Source organism: Bufo gargarizans, chromosome 4 (genome assembly GCF_014858855.1).
Source record: "Bufo gargarizans isolate SCDJY-AF-19 chromosome 4, ASM1485885v1, whole genome shotgun sequence".
NCBI classification, from domain to species: domain Eukaryota; kingdom Metazoa; phylum Chordata; class Amphibia; order Anura; family Bufonidae; genus Bufo; species Bufo gargarizans.
Genome location: NC_058083.1, coordinates 285,394,540 through 285,400,885, shown reverse-complemented (window position 1 = coordinate 285,400,885; position 6,346 = coordinate 285,394,540).

The following is a 6,346-nucleotide window of genomic DNA, read 5'->3' as shown; positions in this document are numbered from 1 at the left end:
CCTTTTATTGTTGAGGTGGACGCTTCTGAGGTGGGTGTGGGTGCGGTCTTATCTCAGGGTCCCTCTCCTGCCAAATGGCGACCGTGTGCCTTTTTCTCAAGGAAACTCTCCTCTGCAGAGAGAAATTACGATGTGGGAGATAGGGAGTTGTTGGCCATCAAATTAGCTTTTGAGGAATGGCGCCATTGGTTAGAGGGAGCCAGACACCCTATTACCGTGTTTACAGACCATAAGAATCTGACCTACTTGGAATCGGCCAAGCGTCTGAACCCGAGACAGGCCAGATGGTCTTTGTTCTTTTCTAGGTTTAATTTTGTTGTTACGTTCCGCCCTGGGGTTAAAAATGTGAAGGCGGGTGCCCTGTCACGTTGGTTTCCGGAAGGGGGGAACTTTGAAGACCCGGGTCCCATTTTGGCTCAAGGGGTGGTCGTCTCTGCTCTTTATCATGATTTGGAGGCAGAGGTTCAGGCAGCCCAGGCAGAGGCTCCTGATCTTTGTCCTCTTGGGAGGTTATTTGTGCCTCTCACTTTACAACACATGGTTTTTAAGGAGCACCACGATACTGTCCTTGCTGGGCACCCGGGAAGTAGAGCCACAGTGGATCTCATTGCTCAGAGATTCTGGTGGCCGGCTCTTCGTAAGACGGTTGAGGGTTTTGTGGCAGCCTGCGAGACCTGTGCTCGTGCCAAGGTCCCTCATTCACGGCCATCGGGTTCTCTCCTCCCGTTACCCATTCCTTCCAGTCCTTGGACGCATCTGTCCATGGACTTCATTACGGACCTGCCTCGTTCCTCGTTCCTCGATTCTGGTAATAGTGGACCGTTTTAGCAAAATGGCGCATTTCATTGCCTTTCCTTAGTTACCCAATGCCAAGACGCTGGTGCAAGCGTTTGTTGATCACATTGTTAAATTGCATGGCATTCCTTCAGACATCGTTTCTGATAGGGGCACGCAATTTGTTTCCAGATTCTGGAAGGCCTTCTGTTCTCGCTTCGGGGTTCGGTTGTCGTTCTCTTCTGCTTTTCACTCGCAGTTGAATGGTCAGACCGAACGAGTCATTCAGAATCTGGAGACATATCTGCGCTGTTTTGTGGCAGAGAATCAGGAGGATTGGTGTTCTTTTTTGTCCCTTGCTGAGTTTGCTTTAAATAACCGTCGCCAGGAGTCCTCTGATGTCACAATTTTTTGGTGCATATGGGTTTCATCCGCAGTTTGGGACATTCTCTGGAGAGGGGTCTTCTGGTTTACCTGATGAGGAGAGATTTTCCTTGTCTCTGTCATTTATTTGGCAAAAGGTTCAGGGTAATCTAAAGAGGATGAGAGATATAAGCGTGTGGCGGATAAGAGACGTGTGCCTGGTCCGGACCTGAATGTGGGTAATCTGGTGTGGTTGTCTACAAAGAATATCAAACTGAAGGTTAATTCCTGGAAGTTGGGTCCTAAGTTTATTGGGCCTTACAAGATCTTGTGTCATCAATCCCATTGCCTTCCGTCTTGATCTTCCTCAGACTTGGAAGATCCATGTTTTTCACAGGTCCCTATTAAAACCTTATGTCCAACCCACTGTACCCTCCTCCTCCGATTGTTGTTGATGGTAATCTTGAATTTCAGGTCTCTAGGATTGTGGATTCTCACATTATCCGCGGTTCTCTCCAGTACCTCGTTCATTGGGAGGGTTATGGTCCTGAGGAGAGGATGTGGGTCCCAGTGGTGGACATTAAGGCCACTCGTCTCATCAGGGCTTTCCATAGGTCTCATCCTGAGAAGGTGGGCTCTGAGTGTCCGGAGTCCACCCGTAGAGGGAGGGGTACTGTCACCACCAGTTCTCTGAAAAGGTCTGGCAGACGTTCTTCTCTACCTCTTGCATGACGTTCTTTGTTTTGGTTTCACTTTGTCATCTCCTTTCCTTCTCCCAGCTATCACCTATTTACACTAATTACCTCCCTTTATATTCCCTCCCATACTGCCTCACTTTGCGGTTTATACTACTTCCTGGATTGTGTTCACTGCTGCTGATTCCTCAGATAAGTCCTTTTCCTTTATTTGTGTTTCCTTGTTGGCTTGATTCTAGGTGACCCTGACTCCGTCCGTATTAAGTGCAGGGAGCCGGTGGTCGTGTCCCCTCACTATTATAGGGTTTTCAGGTGTCATACAGTATTAGGTACGTGGGCATGCAATCGTCTACCATAAAGAGCTTTGCATGGGCATAGCAGTCAGGGAGAGCTCTAGGGGTTTTATAGGGCTCACCCATATGCTCCTTAGTTTGAGCTCAAGCTAGTCGGATGTTTATTTATAAGTTCCACCTTTCTGCAACACCATCCGTGACAATCTGTGACTGTTCTGTATACCATGATCTGGGGATCCTCCTACAGCAAAGTCCATACCTCCTTACAGAGAGCAGAGGATCCCTTATATTCCACAACCCAGTCTTGTCAGAATCAGGTTGCAGAGAATCCATATCTTTGGCACGTGACTGTAACAACATAGCTATATAGCATAGCATATACCCAAGTATCCTGTTTATTCACAACCCTCATAGAGAAATACAGTGTGTTCTAGACTTAACTATATCTATGTAGCCAGCGCTAATTAAAGCGTGCTATGGGGACAGTCATGGCTGTTTCTTCCAAGTCTGTCAGCAGTCTATTCTTTGTACAGAATAGAAGAAATTACACTCCTTGTGAACAAACAGAATACTTGTTTGTTAAAAACTCCATTTGATTATCTTACTCTGTTGGAGAGGGAGAACATTTTGGTTGTCATGGTTACATAGATTTGTTCTGCAAATGTTTAAGAATTATTTTTCTGAAAAAGGCTATAATAACTAGATATAATATTTAAAGTGATAGTAAAAACAGGGCCTTGCACTTAGCTGGAATGACTCTAGACTTGGAAGTTTCCATCTGTGCCCCAGACCTTGAATGCTTTGTCACCGCTCCATGCTAGATGAGGTCACCTTCTTGTGGCAGGTGGAGGCAATTTAATAAAAATGTAGGTCAAGGACCTCACATTAAAATCATAGCAAATGTAGCAGTAAAGCAAGGCCAGACAAGGTAGATAACCTGCATCATGAATTTGGTCATGAATCCATTTCTAACCCTCATGATTGATCCAGTCCATTGCAAAAGGTGAATTCTACGTTGAAAATCCGTGTCTTTTTCACAACATAATGAGCATGCTGCAGATTTGAAAGTCTGAATGATGCTCAAATTTCCATGCTGATTTTTTCTGCTACATTCGAATGGGGTTTTAGAAATTCCGAACCAAAAATTTGTGTCAACTCCACGTCTGGACCTGGCCAAATCAAACTTAAAGGGACACTGACAGGCCCAATTAGCATATTGAGTTATATATATCACAGTACAGGTCATATAAAGTGTATTAGAATCATGTAAGTATCCCCCCTGCCCACCTTATAAATACGGAAATATAAAGTTTTATAACCTGCTTGTCCGGTCTCCAATCTGCCCAAGGGGCGGCGTTTCATCTGAAAATGCGCCCAGCCAGCCGCTCCCAACTGCCGTTCTGAAGCCCCGCCCAGCTTATCAATATTCACTTCGCTGGGCGGCGGCTACAACTCTCCAGGTCACGATCCTGCGCATGGGCAATCGAATCCTCCTGGCATCGTTCGTGTGTAATCTTCTGCGCCTGCGCCCCGCCGTGGTTAGATCGCGCCTGCGTACACACCCTGCCTGCGTCCCCGAGCCTCTGCCTCATGCGCATGCGCCAGACACTGTTCATAGCAGCAGCAGCGCTTCAGAGCGTCTAAGTGTCTAAAATTATATTTAAAAAATTCATTTACAATTGCAGGGAAAAAAATGTATAACAGAGACTAATGGGGGGAACATTATTTACCTTTTTATTATGAAAAATTGGTCCACCAGAAATTGACACTAGACGTACTCGAACCTCCAACTCTTCCTCCACCTCTCTTTGTCTGCACTGTGTACACACAGACAATGAGGGCGGAGTGAAGATTTGGAGGTCGGACGCACTATCATTAACCCCTTTTGAGATGGGAGTGAGCAGCGCTCTGAAGCGCTGCTGCTATGAACAGTGTCTGGCGCATGCGCATGAGGCAGAGGCTCGGGGACGCAGGCAGGGTGTGTACGCAGGCGCGATCTAACCACGGCGGGGCGCAGGCGCAGAAGATTATACACGAACGATGCCAGGAGGATTCGATTGCCCATGCGCAGGATCGTGACCTGGAGAGTTGTAGCCGCCGCCCAGCAGTGAATATTGATGAGCTGGGCGGGGCTTCAGAACGGCAGTTGGGAGCGGCTGGCTGGGCGCATTTTCAGATGAAACGCCGCCCCTTGGGCAGATTGGAGACCGGACAAGCAGGTTATAAAACTTTATATTTCCGTATTTATAAGGTGGGCAGGGGGGATACTTACATGATTCTAATACACTTTATATGACCTGTACTGTGATATATATAACTCAATATGCTAATTGGGCCTGTCAGTGTCCCTTTAAAAATCGTACAGAGATTCACTATTTACAATTGCTATTTTAGTGCCAAGATAGTGTTGTCTCGGAGCAGGAGGCAGGTGACCCACGAGCAACTAGGAATCAGAAAAGGGAATGTGTCGCCATTTCTTTTTCCAGATAGTGACACACATCCTTTTTTTCTAATCTGTTTTTATTTTCTGATTACAGATTTTCTTATTCTATTTCCTGAACATGATTATGGGGGCTGCTATCTTGTCTGAGCTGTTCTTACCAACATTTAGAGAATTACTTTACGGCAGCCACATGGGACATAGACACAATGCTCAGGAGGCGACCTCATTGACGTCTATGGGAGAGTTATTTAGGCATGTTCTGTGACCCGTGCAGAGGTCAAGAGGGAGACAAGCTTTGACAATCACCTATAGTGAATGGTGGATCCTATGTTATCTATACACAGAGGTGATACCTGTAATTCTTAGTCTGCCTGTAGTGACAAAAACTCCTTAGAATAAAGACCCAGGCTAAATATATATAAGCTGAGCACATTTACAACATAGCTTTTACTAGTAATATATAAAAGATTAAACCCACAAACTGCTCAAATAAACGGTGAGAAAAAGTATCAAAAATATGACACAAATGGACGTATAAAACTACAGACAGACTCAAGCCATAAAAATGTAAGGGTGTTATCAGTTAGTTGAGAAAATGCTCAGGTCAAAGTCTACCTTTCAATCGTCCTAAGTAGCCAAAAAGCCTGGTGACGGGGTCCATATATTGCTGTAATTCTTCCGGGGACAGAACGTTCATGCCCTAACACTTGGTTGGGATAGGGGTATGACGTCCCTACCTAGCAATACGGAGCACCCACCCCAATAAGGACGCCGTCCGGAACCTTTCCCTTATAGGGGCCTAGTCCCTAAACATATCCCTCAATCTCATGTCCTGCCTGTAGTGATGAGCAGCTAACTGTGATCTGTACAGACCAAGAAGGAACCCCTATCAGTGGCCAGTGCAAAAACTGCAGTATTTTATGGTTTTTGTTTAAATATAGATACTGACATGGAAAATTAAAAATAACATCACCAAAAATTCTTTAAAAGTGTGTTTAACATAAAAAACGTGATTTAAACAGTAAGTCATTTTCTAGTGACATATTAACTTTAGGCTACATGCACACGACCGTTGTGTGTTTTGCGGTCCGCAAGCCGCGGATCCGCAAAACACAGATGGCGTTCATGTGCGTTCCGCAATTTGCGGAACAGCACGGACAGCCTTTAATATAACTGCCTATTCTTGTCAGCAAAGCGCGGACAAGAATAGGACATGTTATTTTTTTTTGCGGACCACAGAACGAAGCAAGGGATGCGGACAGCACACGGGGTGCTGTCCACAACTTTTGCAGCCCCATTGAAGTGAATGGGTCCGCACCCGAGCCGCAAAAACAACGGTCGTGTGCATGAGGCCTTAAGAATAAATGTCTGTTTAGAAGGGTTTAAAGATGAGGGCTTTAACTCCAATACCAAATTTGTCTTTACAAACAGGCTTCCAGAACAGCACTAACATGTACTTGGAACAACTAACTTAAAACAGAATTGTCTTAAAACAATGATACAGAGGTTCTACAAAAATATGGTCAATGCAGCTGTAAAAGATGGAGAAAGGGCCTTTAATGTACTGCCAGGTCTCTTTGCCACATTCCTGCCTCATTTGGTGGTAATTCTGATTTTAAGGAATGGGTGAAAAATATTTTTCTGACTATAAGACGAAGAAGACAATTTTCGACAACAGAAAAAAGAAAATGAAGTGGTTTAATGAAGTGGAGTCATCAAGGTTACTAACTTTAGGGTCTAGCGTAGAGGGGATTAATGGTTTTGATCAGCTCCTGTTA